Source organism: Oncorhynchus mykiss, chromosome 11, assembly GCF_057628025.1.
Source record: "Oncorhynchus mykiss isolate SJ-2025 chromosome 11, ASM5762802v1, whole genome shotgun sequence".
NCBI classification, from domain to species: domain Eukaryota; kingdom Metazoa; phylum Chordata; class Actinopteri; order Salmoniformes; family Salmonidae; genus Oncorhynchus; species Oncorhynchus mykiss.
Window position 1 is genome coordinate 20,471,311 of NC_143032.1, and position 22,706 is coordinate 20,494,016.

General features: G+C 42.4%; 1 protein-coding gene and 1 long non-coding RNA gene across 5 annotated transcripts in view; one reads left to right on the plus strand and one right to left on the minus strand.

Annotated features, from left to right (window-relative positions):
• The window catches only part of LOC149979522 (uncharacterized), a 375,171-nt gene extending 361,799 nt beyond the window's left edge, over nucleotides 1-13,372 (plus strand). For both annotated transcript variants that reach the window (XR_016484416.1, XR_016484417.1), the window contains exons 4-5: nucleotides 12,954-13,026; nucleotides 13,233-13,372. This is a non-coding gene — a long non-coding RNA (uncharacterized LOC149979522). The remainder of the gene's footprint in view (nucleotides 1-12,953; nucleotides 13,027-13,232) is intronic.
• Nucleotides 1-22,706, minus strand: part of neto1l (neuropilin (NRP) and tolloid (TLL)-like 1, like) — a 189,060-nt gene that overhangs the window by 108,435 nt on the left and 57,919 nt on the right. The gene's annotated exons all lie outside the window — the stretch shown is intronic.

Below are 22,706 nucleotides of genomic sequence, written 5' to 3' on the forward strand. Positions count from 1 at the left end.
GAGAAGAGAGAGAGAGAGAGGGAGATAGGGAGACTAAGAGTGAGAGATGAGAGGGTAAAGAGAGCGAGAGGAACGCTCACTCACTACATAAAATAATGGTAGCTAGCAAAGGGAGGGTAAGATCCACAATCAAAGCAGAGATAGAGAGGAAATGGGAATTGTCCATTTACATTCACCACACTCACACTAACACACATATGCACACTTCAAAAGCTCAGACATAGTTCAGCCCTTTGTCCTGTTTTGAAATGCAGCCCAAAATAGGTGAGCTTCCACTGACGGTCAAAGAGGAGAGTAAAATCACTTGTCAAGACACACACACATGCACACACACACACACACACACACACACACACACACACACACACACACAGGCTAACAAGGTCGGACAAAAACTCAGATAAAAGAACAGGCCTCTTTCTCCTCCAAAATGTCCCTACTGTGATAGAGTAAAGTAGAACATGGACACAGATAGAAGTCCATCTTATCAGAACACTCTCCGACTTTGTCAGTCCTCCTGCTTCCATCAAAGCAGCTTCCTCCCTCGCTCTATCTTTCTCTCTCTCTTTCTGTCTGTGTTAGTACATCTTGTTTTCTGTTTTCTTCTTTCTTTTTGATGCAGTAAGGCTATCACACAGGGACTAAACCACACTGTGTGAATTAATGGAACTGGGTATGTGATCTAAGCACTTAATTTTGCCCGTCAGGGAACATCTTACGTGGTTTGTATGCAACAACACATGAGCTACAATGTTTTATAATGAGACTCCACACAGTGTAATTCAGTCTGTCAATCAAAGTAGCAGAGTGAGGAGATGAGACAGCTCTGGAGTGACGGCTATGATTTAGTATTCCAATAGGTCAATCACAAAACGGAATCAATAAGAGAAGTGTGGCGGATGAGTCATTTGTGTGTGTGAGTGTGTGCATAAGTATGTGTGGGTGTGCACACACTCGTGCTTATGTAGGCGTGTGGAGACGAGGCGGTCTATCGCTTATTCCCCTCTTCAAACAGATGAGTTCCATGCTGTGTGTGTATTTGGGCATGGAGAGGGGGGATGAGAAAATGCCAGTGGCAGACAGTTAATGAAACAGCAACCTTCAGGTCAAATCAGCTGGTTACAGAACAGATTTATTACTGGGTGCTGGCATGCCTTAACCCAGCACGGACACAAGGCCAAGCAGCCTCAAGGGATAAACACATGCATGCAAAGGCTGGAATGCACGCTCACTAGGGATTTGCATCTTTCTGTTTCAAGACGATTCTATACGTAACTAGATACAACACAGGAACGATTCATTTTAGTTTAAAATGATTCGGTGAGATTTACTTTGATTAGAGGACAAATCGATGTGATTCGGTTCGATGCGATATGATTCCATGCACTAACATTTGTTCCATAAGCACATTCATTTTCCATTGTAAATTAAAATCTGCTGCTGATGGAGCTCATGAGCTGGGTCTCTGAACTGGATCTGTCTGAGCTGACTTCTCTGTGTGTGTGTGTGTGTTTGTGTGGTGTGTGTGTATAAATGATATACTGTATGTCTATGGTATATGTACTATGTAGGCACCTGATCTGAGTCATAAGGAAGACTAGGCATCTACCACCCCTATACCACTATCAGATTAGGGGGGTAAATGTAGCCTATGTTTCCTCCACCCCCCACTTTGGTGCTGAAATCACCATCACCCACTAATCAACTTGTCATTTTTGCAGATTAAGTGTTTGAGATAGTAATGTATCAATATTTATTATTTACAAATTAGCTATGACATAGCCAACGAATGAATATATAGCACAATTTTGGATTTCACCTCCATCTCAAATCAAATGGTTTTGATCTCTTCTCCTCTTGCTTCGGCCATGCAGTGTGCAACCGTGTATGTCTAAAACATGACCATATACACTAATTGTTGAAAGCAAAACTACCAAAACTATAGCTGATGGTGAACCTGAACAATCAAAATCAAATCTATTCAGCAGGTATAGTTGTGTCTCAGGTAGCTTCCTTTTATTCCGGTAAAACAACATTTTCAACAGCGCATCGATAACAATAACCTAGCTTATTTCATAGGTTGTCACTCAACTAATAAATGCTAATATCACGCAAGCCATTTTAGCATTTAAATGCTGAAGGTGCCCTGTTGGTCAGCGTGCGAAGCTCCTGATTTTGCCTGGGGTTGTTCGGCATGCAAAACGACTTGTAGATCAATGACTGTCTACACAGTTCGACACTGAAGGACGACACTGAAAGACACATCAGTTGTCTCAACAGATGAGAGGTATTTTCGGACACACACACGCGCAGAAGGAGGAGAAGAGGAGGTGATTGAGATGCTAGACACAGCTGACTCAGTCAAAATGAACTACATGTAATATAAAGGACCCAGCCGGGGGCAGCACCGATTATTCCTTAGAGCTTTTCACTTCTCAATACATTTCAAAGAAGACTAGAGTGGAAAGACGAGAGAAAAGGAGACAGTAATCCTCCCATCTACCCCATCCCTCCCCCACTCAATCCCTCATTCCATCCTTTTCATTCCCATATAAATAATAGTATTCATTTTGATTATAAAATGCTAGTTTGCTAACAGTAAAATACCATTGACGATTCCATTTCTAGTGGTAGCAGCTCCAACACTTTTTATTGTGTTACACACCATTTCCAGATACACTACTGCTCAAAAACCATGGTTACTATGATGTTACTATGGTGGGTGTCACTGTTACCAAGGTGTGACATTGTCAACAAGCCTGTAAACCCATTCACCCCTCCTCCCCTCATTTCCCCCACAAATCCCTCATCCACTGTGATCCCTGGCCTGCTGAAGGTTCCATCCCCTGAATTCCAGACACATGGGCTCTGTCCCAACAGTAATCAATCACTTCCCTTCCTCTTCACCTTTCCTCCATCACCCCTGATTTATTTACCAGGTTAGATGACTGAGAACACAATATAATTTATAACAACAACCTGGGGAAGGAAAGGAGGAGAATACTCGAGTTAGTATTCTGTTGCCCTTCTTCCCGATGTCCTGTGAGCCATATATGGGCTTCCTGTGTGAGTGAGCAGACTACAAAGCAGATACAGCCATCCACATACAATATGGCCTTGGTCCTTTCTCCCTTTGTAACCCCAGGCTTAGAACGTAATCTTCACAAGCTTACAGTATTTACCACCAACAACAGAGAGAAAAATATATATAATGGCCCATCCCTGGAAATGGTGTTTCCTTACTGCACTACTAATCATGCAGGCAGGTAAAACTACTCAACCCCCCCTCTAATAACTTCACAGCCTCCCAGGTATTAATGGTTATTGCATCAGTCTTGCCATATGTTACACAGGCACAAACTATATGTTTATTGAGAAGTCACAAACAATATGTTCCATACAGAATAGAACATCAGATTAGGCAACACACCCCTAAAGGACCTATTGCATGCACAAGAACACACACACCAGAGAATACTCCATTTCCCAGAGGCTTCATCTGTTGTCAGCTGGCTGGCAATGGCCTAATGAATGACTGTCATTAATCAATACACACACCACAGCTGGAGAGAGAGATGGAGAGATAGAGAGGGACAGAGAAAGAGAGCGAGAGAGATAGAGAGAGCGTGAGAGAGAGCAAGGGAGAAAGAGCAAGGGAGAGAAAGAGAGAGCGAGGGAGAGAGAGAGAGATATATAAGGGGAATTGATATAATCATAAGCATATATAATCTACTTTACAGAATGTTTAACACTTCAGTTGATTTGTTCATATCCTGTTGAACGGTTGATTGGCTGGTATAAGCTCAAACATCAACTTAAGGACTTTAAATCTCAGTTTCAGTTTAGTGATCTAAGAGTGAATGTTAGGCCTTATATCAAACATATGCTACAGCACCCTGTGCCTAACTAAAATAAAGGCTATACTGTGATCCCTTCAGAGTAAATATACCCACAACCCAGTGCATTTTTTACATTACAGTGAAAGAAGTGACAGTGGACGCAGGATCTGGTGGGGAGCGATAATATTCATCACACCCTGTGTGTCATGGTCAGTGCGCTGGGTCTGTGCCTTGAACTGTGATTAGTGAACATGCATACCCACACATAAACACAGACACCAGACTCCAAAGCCTACTAAGCACTTGTGCACACTTTGACCAAGAGCAGTAGTGAATTGTCTGTGTGTGTGTGTGTGTGTGTGTGTGTGTGTGTGTGTGTGTGTGTGCTTACGGCAGCGTGCGTTCATACATGCATGAAATTGTGTCTATTTTTGCACGAGTGTGATAGTGTGTGCTTGTGTTAGTTAGGGATGATTGTGTGTCTTTGTGCAATGTGTCTTATGATATAGTGCCAGTGTGTGTGCTGCGGTGGGATTGTGTGTTAGTGTGTGATTGCATGCATGTTTTCTAATCAAAATGTTTTGTGCATGATACTGACAGACATGAAGTTCTTGTCTCTGTCACCATCAATCCAATCGACTGTGAAGGAGAAAACTACCCTACACTTCAGTCAGACTATATATCTAGAACTGTTGGGCTTGTAAGTAAGCATTTCCCTGTAAGGTCTACTACACCTGTTGTATTCGGCGCATGTCACAAATCAAATTTGATTTGATTAGGAGTTCTAGAGGCCCTCCCTCTATCCTTCAATATGTTTGTCTGTGTGTGTGTGTGTGTGTGTGTGTGTGTGTGTGTGTGTGTGTGTGTGTGTGTGTGTGTGTGTGCACGTGTACACTGAGTGTACAAAACATTATGCTCTTTCCATGACATACACTGGCCAGGTAAATCCAGGTGAAAGATATAATCCCTTACTGATGTCACCTGTTATATCCATTCAATCAGTGTAGATGAAGGGGAGGAGACTTGAGTAGGGGTAGAAGGTGCAAGTTGCACTGGTTTGAATGTGTCAAGAACTGCAACGCTGCTGGGTTTTTCATGTTCAACAGTTTCCTGCGTGTTTCATGGTCCACCACCCAAAGGACATCCAGCCAACTTGACACAACTGCGGGAAACATTGGAGTCAACATGGTTCAGCATCCCTGTGGAATGCTTTCGACACCTTGTAGAGTCCATCCTCGACAAATTGAGGCTGGTCTAAAGTCAAAGGGGGGTGCATCTCAATGTTAGGAAGATGTTCCGAATGTTTGGTATACCCAGTAACAGTGCATTCGGAAAGTATTCAGACCCCTTGAATTTTTACACATTTTGTTACTTTACCCTCTCTTGGGTAGGGGGCAGTATATAATAGGATATGCATATAGATTTGGATAGAAAACACTCTAAAGCACTCTAAAGTTTCTAAAACTGTTCAAATTATGTTTGTGAGTATAACAGAACTGATATGGCAGGCGAAACCCCGAGGACAAACCATCCCCCCCCAAAATAAATTCAGCCTACCACTTTTTTCAATGGCTATCACTTTTATTTTAAGGCCAAGTCCTCCCAGATTGCAGTTCCTAGGGCTTCCACTAGATGTCAACAGTCTTTAGAAAGAGTTTCAGGCTGGTTTTGGGAAAAATGAGCCAGAAATTGTAGTTTTTCTAGGTGGCTCCCATTTTGGCTGTAGTGTTTTCAAGTGCGTGGAAAAGAGCGCGTTCTTTGGTATTTTTCTTCGGTAAACACAATAACGATTCTCCGTCTTAAATTGTATTGTTTATTTACGTATTAGGGTACCTAAGGTTTGATTATAAATGTTGTTTGACTTATTTGGAAAAGTTTATTAGTAACGTTTGGGATTAATTTTGTATACATTTTGATGGAGGGAAACTGGGTGGATTATTAACTGAAGAGCGCCAGCTAAACTGAGTTTTAAGGGATATAAAGAAGGACATTATCGAACAAAAGGACCATTTGTGATGTAACTGGGACCTTTTGAAGTGCCAACAGAAGAAGATCACAAAGGTAAGGCATTTTTTATATCGCTATTTCTGACTTTTGTGTCGCACCTGCCTGGTTGAAATATGTTTTTCATGTGTTTGTATGCGGGGCACTGTCCTCAGATAATCGCATGGTTTGCTTTCCCTGTAAAGCCTTTTTGAAATCTGACACAGTGGCTGCATTAACAAGAAGTTAAGTTTTATTTTGATGTATTACACTTGTGATTTTATGGAAGTTAGATATTTATAATACTGTAGTTTGAATTTCGAGCTCTGCAATTTCACCGGATGTTGGCCAGGTGGGACGCTACCTGCCCATAAGAAGTTAAAGCGTTATTCTAAAATGGATTCAATTGTTTTTTCCACTCATCAATCTTTTAAAAATATTTTATTTATTTAACTACAGTAGGGAAGTCAGTTAAAACCTTATTCACAATGACGGCCAAACCCGGACAATGCTGAGCCAATTAAAAATAAAAAACTGAAATATACATTTACGTAAGTATTCAGAGCCTTTACTCTGTACTTTGTTGAAGCACCTTTGGCAGCAATTACAACCTTGGGTCTTCTTGGGTATAACGCTACAAGCTTGGCACACCTGTATTTGGGGAGATTATTCTCAAGATATCCTCTCAAGCTCTGTCAGGTTGGATGGGGAGCATTGCAACACAGCTATTTTCAGGTCTCTCCAGAGATTTGGCTGGGCCACTCAAGGACATTCAGAGACTTGGCCGAAAGCCACTCCTGTGTTGTCTTGGCTGTGGGCTTAGGGTCATTGTCCTGTTGGAAGGTGACCCTTCACCCCAGTCTGAGGTCCTGAGCACTCTGGAGCAGGTTTTCATCAAGGATCTCTCTGTACTTTGCTCTGTTAATCTTTCCCTTGATCCTGACTAGTCTCCCAGTCCCTGCCGCTGAAAAACCTCCCCACAGCATGCTGCTGCCACCAACATGCTTCACCATAGGGATGGTGCCAGGTTTCCTCCAGACGTGACGCTTGGCATTCAGGCCAAAGAGTTCAATCTTGGTTTCATCAGACCAGAGAATCTTGTTTCTCATGGTCTGAGAGTCCTTTATGTGCCTTTTGGCAAACTCCAAGCGGGCTGTCATGTGCCTTTTACTGAGAAGTCTGGACATTCTACCATTAAGTCCTGATTGGTGGAGTGCTGCAGAGATGGTTGTCTTTCTGGAAGGTTCTCCCATCTCCAAAGAGGAACTCTAGAGCTCTGTAAGAGTGACCATCGGGTTCTTGGTTACCTCCCTTCTTGGTCACCTCCCTCACCTCCCTTGGTCACCTCCCTTCTCCCCCAATTGCTCAGTTTGGCCGGGCGGTCAGCTCTAAAATTTCTTCCATTTAAGAATGATGGAGGCCACTGTGTTCTTGGAGACCTTCAATGCTGCACACATTTTTTGGTATCCTTCCTCAGATCTATGCCTCAACACAATCCTGTCTCGGAGCTCTACATACAAATCCTTCGACCACATGGCTTGGTTTTAGCTCTGACATGCACTGTCAACTGTGGGACCTTATATAGACAGGTGTGTGAATTTCCAAATCAAATCATTTCCTATCAATTGAATTTACCACAGGTGGACTCCAATCAAGTTGATGATCAATGGAAACAGGATGCACCTGAGCTCAATTTCGAGTCTCAAAGCAAAGAGACTCCTCCTTCTCATCCTCCTCCTGTCTCCTGTTCTGACAGATTCCTCTTGGGGGACAATGTTAGGGACACATGCAGTAGACACATGATGTATGTGTTTCAGATTAAGGTCAATGCTTTATGACTAAAATGTAAATATACTGTATAATTCATTCATTCACCCTTCACCATCTTTCAATCTCCCCTAATAAAGTGGGGCAAAAAAGTATTTAGTCAGCCACCAATTGTGCAAGTTCTCCCACTTAAAAAGATGAGAGAGGCCTGTAATTTTCATCATAGCTACACTTCAACTATGACAGACAAAATGAGAAAAAATATAAAATATATCCAGAAATCACATTGTACGATTTTTAATGAATTCATTTGCAAATTATGGTGGAAAATAAGTATTTGGTCAATAACAAAAGTTTATCTCAATACTTTGTTATATGCCCTTTGTTGGCAATGACAGAGGTCAAACGTTTTCTGTAAGTCTTCACAAGGTTTTCACACACTGTTGCTGGTATTTTGGCCCATTCCTCTAGAGCAGTGATGTTTTGGGGCTGTTGCTGGGCAACATGGACTTTCAACTCCCTCCAAAGATTTTCTATGAGGTTGAGATCTGGAGACTAGCTAGGCCACTCCAGGACCTTTAAATGCTTCTTACGAAGCCACTCCTTCGTTGCCCGGGCGGTGTGTTTGGGATCATTGTCATGCTGAAAGACCCAGCCACGTTTCATCTTCAATGCCCTGGCTGAAGGAAGGAGGTTTTCACTTAAAATCTCACGATACATGGCTCCATTCATTCTTTCCTTTACATGGATAAATTCATTAAAAATCCTACAATGTGATTTTCTGGATTTTTTTTCTCATTTTGTCTGTCATAGTTGAAGTGTACCTATGATGAAAATTACAGGCCTCTCTCAGCTTTTTAAGTGGGAGAACTTGCACAATTGGTGGCTGACTAAATACTTTTTTGCCCCACTTTATATCCTCATTCACCCTTCCCCCTCTTCAACCTCTCCACAATGTCCTCATTTACCCCCTCCTTCAACCCCCCCACTATGTCCTCATTTACATTTCCCCCTTCTTCAACCCCCCACTATGTCCTCATTTACATTTCCCCCTCCTTCAACCCCCCCCACTATGTCCTCATTTACATTTCCCCCTCCTTCAACCCCCCCACTATGTCCTCATTTACATGACCCCCTCCTTCAACCCCCCCACTATGTCCTTATTTACATTTCCCCCTCCTTCAACCCCCCACTATGTCCTCATTTACATTTCCCCCTCCTTCAACCCCCCACTATGTCCTCATTTACATTTCCCCCTCCTTCAACCCCCCCACTATGTCCTCATTTACATTTCCCCTCCTTCAACCCCCCCACTATGTCCTCATTTACATGACCCCCTCCTTCAACCCCCCCACTATGTCCTCATTTACATTTCCCCCTCCTTCAACCCCCCACTATGTCCTCATTTACATTTCCCCCTCCTTCAACCTCCCAACTATGTCCTCATTTACATTTCCCCTTCCTTCAACCTCTCCACTATGTCCTCATTTACATTTTCCCCTCCTTCAACCCCCCCGCTATGTCCTCATTTACATTTTCCCCCTCCTTCAACCCCCCCGCTATGTCCTCATTTACATTTTCCCCCTCCTTCAACCCCCCACTATGTCCTCATTTACATTTCCCCCTCCTTCAATCCCCCACTATGTCCTCATTTACATTTCCACCTCCTTCAACCTCCCACTCTGTCCTCATTTACATTTCAATCTCCTTCAATCCCCCACTATGTCCTCATTTACATTTCCCCCTTCTTCAATCTCACCACTATGTCCTCATTTACATTTCCCCCTCCTTCAACCCCCCACTATGTCCTCATTTACCCTTCCCCCTCCTTCAACCTCCCCACTTCTCCCTTTTTTATTTCCTCACCCTTAAGGCTCCTTCCTCGCTCTCTCTATCTATCACCTCGCTCAAGAAGCGCTGTGTGTGTACTCTGTGTGTACTCTATGTGTGTATGTGTGTGCGCATGTGTGAGAGAGCGAGAGAGAGAGAGAGAGAGAGAGAGAGAGAGAGACGAAGGATGATTTTACTGCTCTCCTAACAAACGCAAGCCAAAAGGTAATTTGAGAGGCTGATTGCATTCTTGAGATTGTGTCTCAGTTTACCGTCACAGAATTATAACAGTCAGATATCAGTCACATCTTTCAATTTTCACCATGGTTACGCCTCTGTGGGGATCAGTGAGGGGAATAACAAAGTCAAATACATTAGCACGTCAACAATAGGAATCAATTTGACTCTGGGATATACACATACAGTAGTAGACACAACACTGAATTTAAATATGAACAGCAAAACCCCTATACGTACCAAATAGGTTTTTTGAAAGAAACTGTCAGAAGTTCATCTGGGCACACACTCATTTTTCAGTGTTTGATTAGGACAATTATAAGGCTGACTTAAGTCTTCTTACACTATAGAATGGCTTATTACATTCTAGAACAGGCTTCTGATATTGTAACTCAAGGAAGCCTAGCAAGTATCTAAAGGTGGAAACGTGTTTACTGTGTCTGTGACAGTTTTAATGGGGAACACACTGGATGCTTTCTCTGGTGAAATAGATTAAACCTCTTGCTAATTGAAGGAAAATGAGGAAACATGGATAGTTATGGAACAGTAAACTGTTTGGATACAGGTAACCTACTTTATGTAATTTTTGAACTGAATCTTTTGACAATCAGATGAAAACATCATGACTGGTTGTGTTCACGACACATTCAAAGGTAATACATTTTTTTGAATTACATGTCTTTACAATAACAAATTCACACATAGGAGGTCCCTTAAAAAAAATAGAGACCCCCGAATGTATAATTGGCACTCTGGATGGGACTTTCAATTTAATTTACTGCTATATGCTAATACCCTTTTATAAAATTCTGACCTTGAATGCAAACACTGTAACAAAACTTTTGGAATCAATGTATGATTTATTTGAACAGGGAAATGTATCAAACCTAAGCTGAAGCATGTCAGGCGTTAAACCATCACACTTATGTTGAAAAAGCATCGATTAAGGTTCAAAATGTTATGGCCCCCCTAAACTGGGTCTGTGCCTCACCTTGGCCACCCGATTCAAAATGTTCTGGACACGCCACTGAATGTAACAGAGACTTAGACACAGGCATAATAAATTATTCATATCTTAAAGAATAGACTGATTTGATTAGGGGAGTTAAATGAAGGTGTGCAATTGTTTATTGACTTTTACTCTATTGCATAGCCACTTGTGTTTAATGTTGCAGGCACTTCTATTTCAGACCAGGTCTCGTGTAACAAATAAACACTAAACTTGATTTGAAGAATCTGGATGATGAAAGTTAGAAAACTCAAAATTAGCAATAACGACCAAGGCAATTATTTCCTATTGTGCGTGCTCAGTCCCCTCCTGTACTCCCTGTTCACCCACGACTGCATGGCCAGGCACGACTCCAACACCATCATTAAGTTTACTGACGACACAACAGTGGTAGGCCTGATCACTGACAACGACGAGACAGCCTATAGGGGGGAGGTCAGAGACCTGGCAGGGTGGTGCCAGAAGAACATCCTATCCCTCAACGTAACCAAGACTAAGGAGTTGATTGTGGACTACAGGAAAAGGAGCACCGAGCACGTCCCCATTCTGGAGTGGAGCAGGTTGAGAGCTTCAAATTCCTTGGTGTCCACATCAACAACAAACTAGATTGGTCCACACACACCAAGACAGTCGTGAAGAGGGCACGACAAAGCCTATTCCCCCACAGGAAATGAAAAAGATTTGGCATGGGTCCAGAGATCCTCAAACTGTTCTACAGCTGCAACATCGAGAGCATCCTGACCAGTTGCATCACTGCCTGGTACGGCAATTGCTCGGCCTCCGACCGCAAGGCACTTCAGAGGGTAGTGTGTACGGCCCAGTACATCACTGGGGCAAAGCTGCCTGCCATCCAGGACCTCTACACCAGGCGGTGTCAGAGGAAGGCCCTAAAAATTGACAAAGACCCCAACCACCTCAGTCATAGACTGTTCTCTCTACTACCGCATGGCAAGCGGTACCAGAGTGCCAAGTCTAGGACAAAAAGGCTTCTCAACAGTTTTTACTCCCAAGCCATAAGACTCCTGAACGGACTATTTTCATTGTGTGCCACCCCCAACCCAACACTTCTTTTACGCTGCTGCTACTCTCTGTTTATCTTATATGCATTGTCACTTTAACGATCCCTACATGTACATACTACCTCAACAAGCCTGACTAACAGGTGTCTGTATATAGCCTTGCTACTCTTTTTTCAAATGTGTCTTTTTACTGTTGTTTTATTTCTTTACTTACCTACACACACACACACATACCTTTTTTTTTCGCACCATTGGTTAGAGCCTGTAAATAGCATTTCACTGTTGTATTCGGCGCACGTGACAAATAATCTTTGATTTGATCATTCTAATTTAAATCAGTGGTTCCTCCTTTAAAAGTTAGGTCATACTGCTGCATTCTGTGGCATTTCATTCTCAGCCATTTTTTCTGTTACTGCAAGTTATTGCTAGTTTGACCACCAGAGGGCGTCTTTGAGAAGCATTTGATAGTCTTCCATATTGCAGACCCGTGGGAGACCGGGGTTCCATCCCCCAATGGGGAGGAAGGAGTAGACTGTCATTGTAAATAAGAATGAGTTCTTAACTGATTCCATATGTGTTATTTCATAGCTGTGAGGTCTTCACAATTATTCTACAATGTAGACAATAATGAAAATATAGAAACATCCTGGAATGAGTAGGTGTGTCCAAACGTTTGACTGGTACTTGCTTAATTAATTTTTTAATGTTATGGTGTTTCTATTCTATGAAAAATGCAAAACCCTCTGGGTAAATTCAGACCATTTCGCTCAAGGAGCGCACACTGGACGTTCGGGCTTAGGCAGTCAAGCACCCAAGCAAACGTAGGCTAGCTTGCTAGCTACTTCCAGACACAAATGAGACCACTCTGACCATTTTACTCACCCTAGCAGAGCTGGTAAGGCAGTTTACGTGTTAACCAGAGCATTGTTGACTGTAACTGTGCTGCGGGAAACAATGTAATTACGCTTTTTTGCCAACGTTTACTGACACCTCGCCAGCTATGGCATATCGGAATGTTCCAAATACCTGAGCACATTTGGGTTTTTGCATTAGCACTACACAGCTGATTCAAATTATCAAGTCGTCATCAAGCTTCAAGTGGTATTTATGTCTAATAATGACGTCTTCTTTTGTTTGTCCTCGTGTCTGTTTTTCAGCATAAAGTACTGTTTGGCCACTTAGTGTGGACACCAGGTGACACCACACATACACAATAACAGTCTTTCTCCGTCACTTCATCCCTCTCCCCCTTCTCCCTAAATCCTCTAGGTTATAACAGCTGTGTCGGTGAACCCCTCCCGCATTTGAACTGGCTGACACAGAGGGAACTGCATGATCATAGGTGAGAGGTCAGCTCAACAGGAATGATTACAATAGAGATGCTTTACATTGAAATACAGATAGAGATGTAGTAATCCCAGAGTTAATGATCCAAGGTCAGTTTTACATTTCACCTCCTAATGATTATGATGACTGACCGTGTTAAAATAAAAAATAAAAACATGCTTAATCATGCTCTCTCTCTATACATCTGTCTCTCGTCTTCAGGTGTGTTTTGATGTGCGAGAGGAAGCCAGTCCCGTCATCGACACCTCACCCGCTCTTAAGATAACCTTCAGGCCAACTGGGGGCCCAAGGCTGGTTAGGAGACACCGCTAGAGACACTGTAATTGTGATGAACTGAGAGAATATTAGGGTAGCACTGTAATTCATTAATTATATGTTGTCTGCCTCTGTTCTTACCTCTTTCCCTTTGTCTTCTACACCTCTCCCACCTCGTCTTTCTTCCTCATTTTATAATATACACCATATGTGCATTGAAGTACAGATTGAACTTGCATTTATAATATAATATTACAATTATTATAATTGAAATGCATGCATTATGTATTTATGACACCTGGATAATGAACTTCTTTCAATAAAGCGTTTCACATTCTCCATTGGTTGAAATGAAGTATCTCATTGAAATACTATCCCGTGTCCTCAGATTAATGCAGATGAAGGGACTTAGATATGCATACTTTTTTTTCTTTCTGTATATATGAATTACAAATCACCCTTTACTTAAATCATGTTTCTAGTCTATTGCATAGCATAGTTACAGTGTGTAATCATTGATGTCCCAGGAGCAGGAGTGGTAAACACTGTTGAAGTGTATCATTGTAATACACACATGCAGACACGGCATCATTCAAAGAATGTAGTTTGATACACCTGGTTTTGGATATGACTGAAAAAGAATGTCTCACAGATTCATACCTGAACCATACCTTTATTTGCCATGGAAGAGTACATGATCAGTGAATATGTTCAATGTACAGGCTACAATGTGGGGATCTCATGTGTGGTAATAACTACAGTACATGTACAGTATATAGGACTTGCATCCTTGGCACAATAAAGTTATTATATTCTATTCAATCCATAGGCTTCATTAATGCCATTCAGACATGAAGTTCATTCAACAACTATGATAGCTGAGGTTCATAGATTGGTCTGAATATTAGTTCAGAACTTAACGTTTTGGATCCCATACACAGATCGGCTACATACCGTAGCTTTCTACATATCCATAGGCATACAGTTATTTTTATCCTCCACTACACAATAAGCAAGTAAATAGTAAGCTAACGTTAGCTATGTTACTTCAGCTACATTGCACGGCAAGGCAAGCTTACACAATTGTATATTCAATTTGCAGTAAATGCTTTAGCTAGATTCTTTACATCCACTGTTTCCCAAGATGATAGCCGGATTGGCTGGTTTTCTCAGGAGTCCCTAAAACATTAAACAACACGAATTACAATGTCATACTGTACTCATGTCATAACACCAGCTAGCTAGCTTGTCAGTTAACTTTCTAAATCGCGATTTTCGTAAATGAACTTAATGACAAAAAAAAGCACAATCGTTTGTTTCTACATTAACTAACATATTCCTCTCAATTGTACAATTTTATCTTGACTCGTTATGATGTTATAACTACTTACATCTGCTTCCCCCGTAATGTTTTGTCAGCCATCATTGTTGAAGAAAGCCACCAGAGACGGGTCGCTCACGTCAATTTCGTCATTGGAACCACTCGATATGATTGGTCATATAAAAACCTTGGGACCCAATTGCATAACGAGTGCTCTAACTCCCCCTTGTGGTGGTCTGGGGCAATGAAGCCGTGACGCTGGGTACCTCTAAGTGCCGCGGTACAAGCTCGCAACCTTTAAAGGAGGAACCTTAAAAGTGTGTGTGTGTGTGTGTGTGTGTATGTGTGTGTGTGTGCAGTTGTGTACTGGGAGCAGAAATTAGCCCTGGCATTTCTAACACAACAGACATTTTTCCCCCCAAACCAGACCATTAATTTCCTCGAGACCCCCACATGGCCCATTCTTTTCCTTGAGCCCCCAACACGAGCCTATTTCTTGAGGTCCCCATTATTAGCCAGACTGGGCTAAAAATGGACCAGCCCATCTGGCATTTACCCGAAATGCCAGGCGGCCAGTCCGCCCGTGTGTGTGTATTAGCTACAGGAGGTTCAAAGCAGGGCCCATGGGGACTCAAGTCTCAGCATTTCCTATGACATCTCTGGACTAATGACTTCTAGTTCCACCCGTCAACAGTGGAGATATCGGCACCTTATTTCACCACAATATTGTCCGTTTCCCCTTACGGACAGACCAATTATTAACTAGGACAGGATTGCACTCCTGTGGCATAACCTATCGAGCTGTGGCTCCTGATACACACACACAATCCCCCCTCTCTCTATCCCCCTCTCCATCCCTCCCCCCTCTCTCTCTTTCTCTCTCACTCTCCCTCTCTCTATACTTATTCGATCTAACGTCTCCTTTACTCTCACCCCTGAAGCTTGAAACACATCAGGTGTTAAATTGGCTAAATCCGAAAACAAATATTCCCCCTAGCAGTCCATCTCTGTTTGGCCTATCTCATCTCCTCTCTGTCCATTAGTAGTAGAGGATAACACAGACAGAGATGTGAGTTATCAGGGATGAACCCACACAGGTGTGCTGTCTAGAACTTAAAAGGCTTATTTCGGCTGTCCCCATAATAGATCCCTTTTGGTTCAAAGTATAACTGTTTTGGGTTCTCTCTCACTCTTCAAAAATGGTTCTACCTGGAACTAAAAAGGGTTCTACTATGGGACAGCTGAAGAACCCCTTTGGACACTTTTTTCTAAGAGTGAGGGTTCAAACAGGCCTGAGGTGATTTTATTTATGCGTGGGCTGATTCCGTAAGGTTATTAAATCAGACAGGATAGTGTTGTACTTTAACATGTCTTTGCACAGGGAATGGGAATCACAGGGAACACAGGGAATGGGAATCTGCTGATTAGTCACTAAACCAACTAGAGGATGCATTTCTCTCTCTCTCTCTTCCCCCTATCATTTCTTGCTGTCTCTCACTCTCCCCCCCCCCCCCCCACTTCTCTGATAAAAACACTTAGCTAAGCCCACTATATTTAGCCGGCCAATTCTGATGATGCATTAAGGCCATTTTGAGTAAAACATATTTACCTGGCTCAGCAGATCATTCCTGATGATATTATCTAACATGGTATCTGGCAGCAAGCTGTCAATTAATTGTCCTTTTCTCCAAAAAGGACCTATCACTTTGGTACTGCTAGAGTCAACTTAGGTGAGCCATTACACTGATTATACTGTAAGATAATTAAAGTAAATATACAGGTGTGGGTACAGTGCTTTAGTGAATGCGTTAGGGAGTGCTAGAAACATCAGTCCAAATCACAATCGTGATCCACCTCAAAAACACAATTACCTGCAACTCACAAACATTTCCAAGGGAAGCACTTCAGTGCATTTGAAGGGCTTGACGGAAAAATGAACCATCTGAAAAGATTGAACAACTATTTGAAAGGGGAAGTCATTCTTCTTTTGTTTCTTTTATTGAATCTTTCTTACCTGTGTTGACCTCAGTTTACCTGGTCAAAAAGGAATCTGTAGTACAGTCAGACATGCAGGACATTAATATGATGGGCTTTCTAATCCAATGTATAATCCTAACCTGTGTTACCTCTGTGGAAATAGTTTGACAGCGAAAAACATCTGACAACAGGATTGGGGATAAGATAACCCTGTGTGTTTGTGTCTATAATCTCAATAACCAGGTTTCCATCCAACATTTTCATCAGAGTAAAGTACATGTCGGATAAAGAAATGTCATGACAGGCCTGATGGAAACAGAACATTTGTTTTCTAAATGTCGACAAAGCGAAACACGCTAGACTAGGTGGGATGTTTCTGTATGTGTAAAATGTATCATGTAGAACGCTATTATGCGCAAATGTTGATAGAATAAACGATCATATCGAACTAAACTTGGAGTCACACGATGGAATGTTGTGTGGTCCTACCACTAGGACTCGTTGAGAAAGCATGCATTTTATTAAGCTACAAGTTGTGCCCGATGCTCTTTTCCAATAAATATTGAGGGTCTTATTCTGGTGACATGATCATCTATGCTTGGCTGCAGTTTGACAAAAATAAGCTTGCTCTTTTGTCCATAATTATCTCATCATATAGGCTATACCCGCACTGTATCTGCTAGCTGTTGGCTAGAGCGCACGTGTCAATACCAGAGTGGGCACACTCTATATAAAAACATTTTAAACATTTTTTACCATCAGTAGATTTGAAAATGCAATGGAAACCCATTTAACTTCTATTTTTTATTCGGTACAAGGGAATTTAACTGCAAAATATATTTTTATGTGCACAACGTCATCACGCACAGTCTTTTATCCTCAACGAGTCAATATGATGGAAACGCATGTCTGATGAGAAAATGCGCGGATTGTTTTTAGGCGGATTTTTGAATTTTCACATGAAAATCTGCCGCCATTTACTACCCGGTGTGTTTAACTTGTCTAAAGTACGGTATATTTAAAGCAATTTTTTTTTTGGGGGGGGTTTGTATTTTTTCTAGTTGAGTATATTATTTATATTGTTTTGTTTTGTCTTGTGTGTAAAACTGAATAAACAGAGTTAAAAAAAAAAAAGAACATCTGTCGCCATTTGGATGGAAATCTAGCGACTGTGGCAGCTTGATGTCTCTCTTTTCACTTTTTAAAGGCTGGGCAGCAACCTTACAGAGAAGCTGCAATGTGCAATGTGACATTTAATGTGCATTCAATGTTTAGACAACGCTCAATTGGTGTTCACTCATTGTGCGTTCAATGTTCACTCGCTCGCTGGTGGCCACAGCTTTCTGCTCGTCTGGTTTCTGACAGATATTATGACATCATTTAGAAAACGGTCGGTACCCTGAGGGGAAAATGACTGTTGTATCATGGGAGATTTAAATGACAGAGATACCGTATCTCCCACAGGATCTTTGGCTGTCACTCAACCTGCTGCTAGCCCGCTAGTCTGCTAGCATGATAGTCTGCTAGTCTGTTCCCATTTAGCCAACTCCTCAGTGTTATCCTGCATGACATATGCACATTACATACACGCCATACATGACAACATATACATGGTAGAGATAACATGTCTTAATGAAAATCAACACCAACCTTTGTGTTGTGGAAAGGTGTACTGTACTTTTCTTCAAAGGCGGTCTATATTGTAATTCTTGATTCAAGAACCATTCAAAAGTCTTGTTGCTCTCTCTGACATCTGCCATTCAAAACTCATCTTTAGTAGTAGACCTATAGTCCCTCCTGTCCCAGAGCAGACTGACATATCGACTAGAGCTGCTTCCATTGACGTCAACACCGGCCTCATACATAAATACTCTACAACTCACCTCTCTGTCCATACCTCAGTTGGCTGCAAGTCCAATCAGACCAACAGAGAGAGAGGTGAGAGAGAGAGAGAGAGAGAGAGAGAGAGAGAGAGAGAGAGAGAGAAGGAGAGAGAGATCCCTGTCTCAGTAAATATTGATCTGTCCTAGTCTGTACCGTCTGTATTCTGAGCTAGATATCATTAATACAGGTGCAGTTTGTTTTGGCCTGGTTTATTGAGTGTCAAGAGGTCAGGGTTTATGTGTGTGGTCATCAGGGTTAAAAGGTTAAGGCTCTATAGGATTGTACTGTGAGCCCATAACACAGAGTAGTTTATTTAGTTTCCATGTTTTAATGGACATGTACTGCCTGTCTCCTTATTGTAAAGTATACCAGAAAGCATTTGAACACCCTCACACTCCAAAGTTAACCCCCTTAAATCATACACTTCCACTCACTGACACTAACAAATACGTTAGCATGCTCTTCACGTTTGACCTTACAGTAAAGTAAACTAGCACACAAGCAAGCTCTCCATCATTATCCCCTCACGTCACCCTCAACTCAACTCCCGCTGTCAATTAGTGGACTCCCTGTTGGCACAGTAACAAATAACTGCAGCAGACATCACCGCTGTTGCTGTTGATAGACTCCCAATTGATCTTAGTCCCTCTCCATCTCTCCCTTGCTCTCTCCCCCTCCATCTCGCCATCTCTCTTTCCTTCTCCATCTACTGTACCTCCTCTCTTTCCTCCCCTATTTCTTCCACTCTATCTGTCCTTATACCTCCTCTGTCTCTCACCTCTCTCCTCCCTCCACTTCTCATCCCCCCTCTCCTTCTCCCTCCCTCTCTCTGGCCCAGCTGATGCAGGCGTAGATACATTTACGTGGTGCCCAACACATTTCATTACTGCCCTCCTCACAGGGCATGACTGATGGTTGTCAGCAACGACAGACTTCATTAGTCCAGGTGAGATAGATGGCTACGGGCTGGCAGTCTATCATACGTGAGAGTCTAAAAGAGAGTGTTTGCGTGAGGGAGAGCGAGTCCATCTGTGTGTGTACATTGAGGGAAGGTAAGGTGTTGTGTATGTGTGTGGGTGTGTGTGAGTGTGTCTGTGTGCATACGTAGTATGAAGTATGTAAGAGTGTGTGCATGCATGCAGCCATTTGTCAAGTGTGTGCCCTAGTCATTGCATTGCTGCCGTGCTCTCACATGGACACTAGAGTGCCTCCCCAACATCACTCCAAGGCCGAAGGCCATATGGCCCCCCGGCCCCATCTAATAAGACTGGACTGGATCCATACAGAACATAGAACATACTCCAGCCTACAGAGAAGGTCTATATCCATTACACATAAATAACATCACACTGACACATCGCAAAGCGCTGGGAGAACAGTCATATTCAAAACCCTTCTAGCAGAATGATTCACATACAGTACATGAGCTATGGGAGGATTCATTTCATACATCATAGCCTACTTTCCTACTTTATCATTGCAGGTTTGAAACTGCATCTTCCACGTGAACCGAGAGCAAGCAAGCATAATATGTCTGTTAGATGAGTTATGTCCACCCAGGTTTAGCCTTAATTGTTTATCTGCCATGATGTTTTCTGAAACAAAAATTGACAATTCAACTTTGACTACTTTGACTATGTGAAACCGATACATGAAGAAAAAAAAATCAATTTACTAACAAAAACCTGTGGCATATTTCCGCTTCACCTTGATTTTTAGTGGCAAAAGCATTATACTGTACGTAACTGTGAGTACATTCTCTAAGATCCAAAAGCCCTAAATAATCAATATGTGTCCCTTGCAGTTGGGGATATCTTTGCATGTGGCGTAGTCAGGCTTGACTGCTCAGAGGGCTATAGCGGGTAAGGGGACAGGCCTAATGATCCAATTGGAACTGAGCCCCTATTTGACTTTGTGCAAACTCAATTTCCTTCCCCACTGCAAGAAAAACCCTGACCCCTGCACTTATTAAATAACTGCTTGTGCGTAGCGGACCAAAACAAAACAGAAAATCATGTCCAAACACATCATAATGTTGATATTACATGCATAAATACTCCTTTGAATACCCCAGATGGTGCCGTATTGTAGGATTGCCGTCTTGCGAGCTCCAACCCAACTTTGCTATATTGTTTTTAACATCTTATACAGTACATGGTAGAGATAACGGAGAGGACTGGCCACCCCACATAGCCTGGTTCCTCTCTAGGTTTCTTCCTAGGTTTTGGTCTTTCTAGGGAGTTTTTCCTGGCCACCGTGCTTCTACACCTGCATTGCTTGCTGTTTGGGGTTTTAGGCTGGGTTTCTGTACAGCACTTTGAGATATCAGCTGATTTGATTTGATTTTGATTTGATTCTTAAAGAAAATCAACGCCAAAATGAATGTATCCACTATTATTTCTTATGATCGACAATCCTTTTTGAACACCAGATCAGCAGTTACTAAGCTCAATTCCGGCTTCAACTTCGACTTCAACTCATCTGCCCTGGGCTTATTGTGTAATTCTGATCCAATTTTTTGGGGTTACCCAAGAGGAAATGCTGACAAAAAAGAGACAGGGAAGTCCTGGCAAGATTAAGGGAAAACTGGCCACCTCTTCCCTCCATTCAATTGGCCACTTGATAATAAGATGGATGACATCCGATTTGCTATCAACAGAATATTCTCTGCCTTTCTGAAACATGGCTTTCGGATAAGCTACCCCCCATGGTTATCCAACTCGATGGATTCTCCATTCACCGAGCGGCCATTGGATTCAGGAAAATCAATGGTGGAGGGGTATGCCTCTTCATCAACAGACAATGGTGTGCTGACTCTAGTGCAGTGGAAGTCTTCATCCACAGTTCACCCATCTTGGAATACCTCATGGCCAAATGCCAACCCTTCTACCTTCCGAGAGTTTCCAGCTTTCATCGTGACTGCTGTATATATTCCACCTCAGGACAAGAAAAACAACAAGCTGGCACTTAATGAACTGGAGGCTGCTTTCCTTGTTGTCAGTGATTTTCATTACGCATCATTAAGACACATAATGCCCAATTTCAATCAACATGTCTCCTTCGCCTTCATTGATTACAGCTCATCGTTCAACACCATAGTCCCCTCCAAGCTCATCGCCAAGCTTGGGACCCTGAGACTGAACACATGACTTGATTTGTGAAATGCTTTAAAAACAGTAACCTCATGTGTCCAACCACTAAATATAGTACGATACAAAAACGTCTGTAGTTCACAAACGACAATGAGTTGAATAATACATTTGGCATATGTAGGCTAAGAACAGGTCAAATAACAATAATATAGACTGAGTGTAAAAAATAAACAGTGATTCCATGTCTATGTATATAGGGCAGCAGCCTCTAAGGTGCAGGGTTGAGTAACCGGGTGGTAGCCGGCTAGTGATGGCTATTAAACAGTCTTATGACCTTGAGATAAAAGCTGTTTTTTAGTCTCTTGGCCCCAGCTTTGATGCACCTGTACTGACCTCACCTTCTGGATGGTAGCGGAGTGAACAGGCTGTGGCTCGGGTGGTTGATGTCCTTGATGATCCTTTTGGCCTTCCTGTGACATCGGGTGCTTTAGGTGTCCTGGAAGGCAGGCAGTGTGCCCCCGGTGATGCGTTGCGCAGACCGCACCACCCTCTGGAGAGCCCTGCGGTTGTGGGCAATGCTGTTGCCGTTCCAGGTGGTGATACAGCCCGACATGATGCTCTCAATTGTGCATCTGTAAAAGTTTGTGAGGGTCTTAGGGGCCAAGCCAAATTTCCTCAGCCTCCTGAGGTTGAAGAGACACTGTTGCGCCTTCTTCACCACACTGTCTGTGTGGGTGGCCCATTTCAGATCGTCTGTGATGTGTACACCCAGGAAATTTTCAGCTTCTCCACTGCGGTCCCGTTGATATGGATAGGGCGTGCGCTCTCTGCTGTTTCCACAATCTGCTCTTTCATTTTTTTGACGTTGAGGGAGAAGGTTGTGGAACACTTTCGATACTGGCCCATGTTGACTCCAATGAGTCCCACAGTGTCAAGTTGGCTAGATGTCCTTGGGGTGATGGTCCATTCTGTAGACACTTGTAACAACTATGTTGACCCCAAATGTCATGCATTTACACCAAACAGAATTTGTTCAGTGGCATATTTTTATATTATACTGAATATAGTACAAGGAAGTGAATGGGTTAATGCAGATTACATTGCTCAGACAATAGAAACTTGATTCTTATGTGACAATCTCTCTGT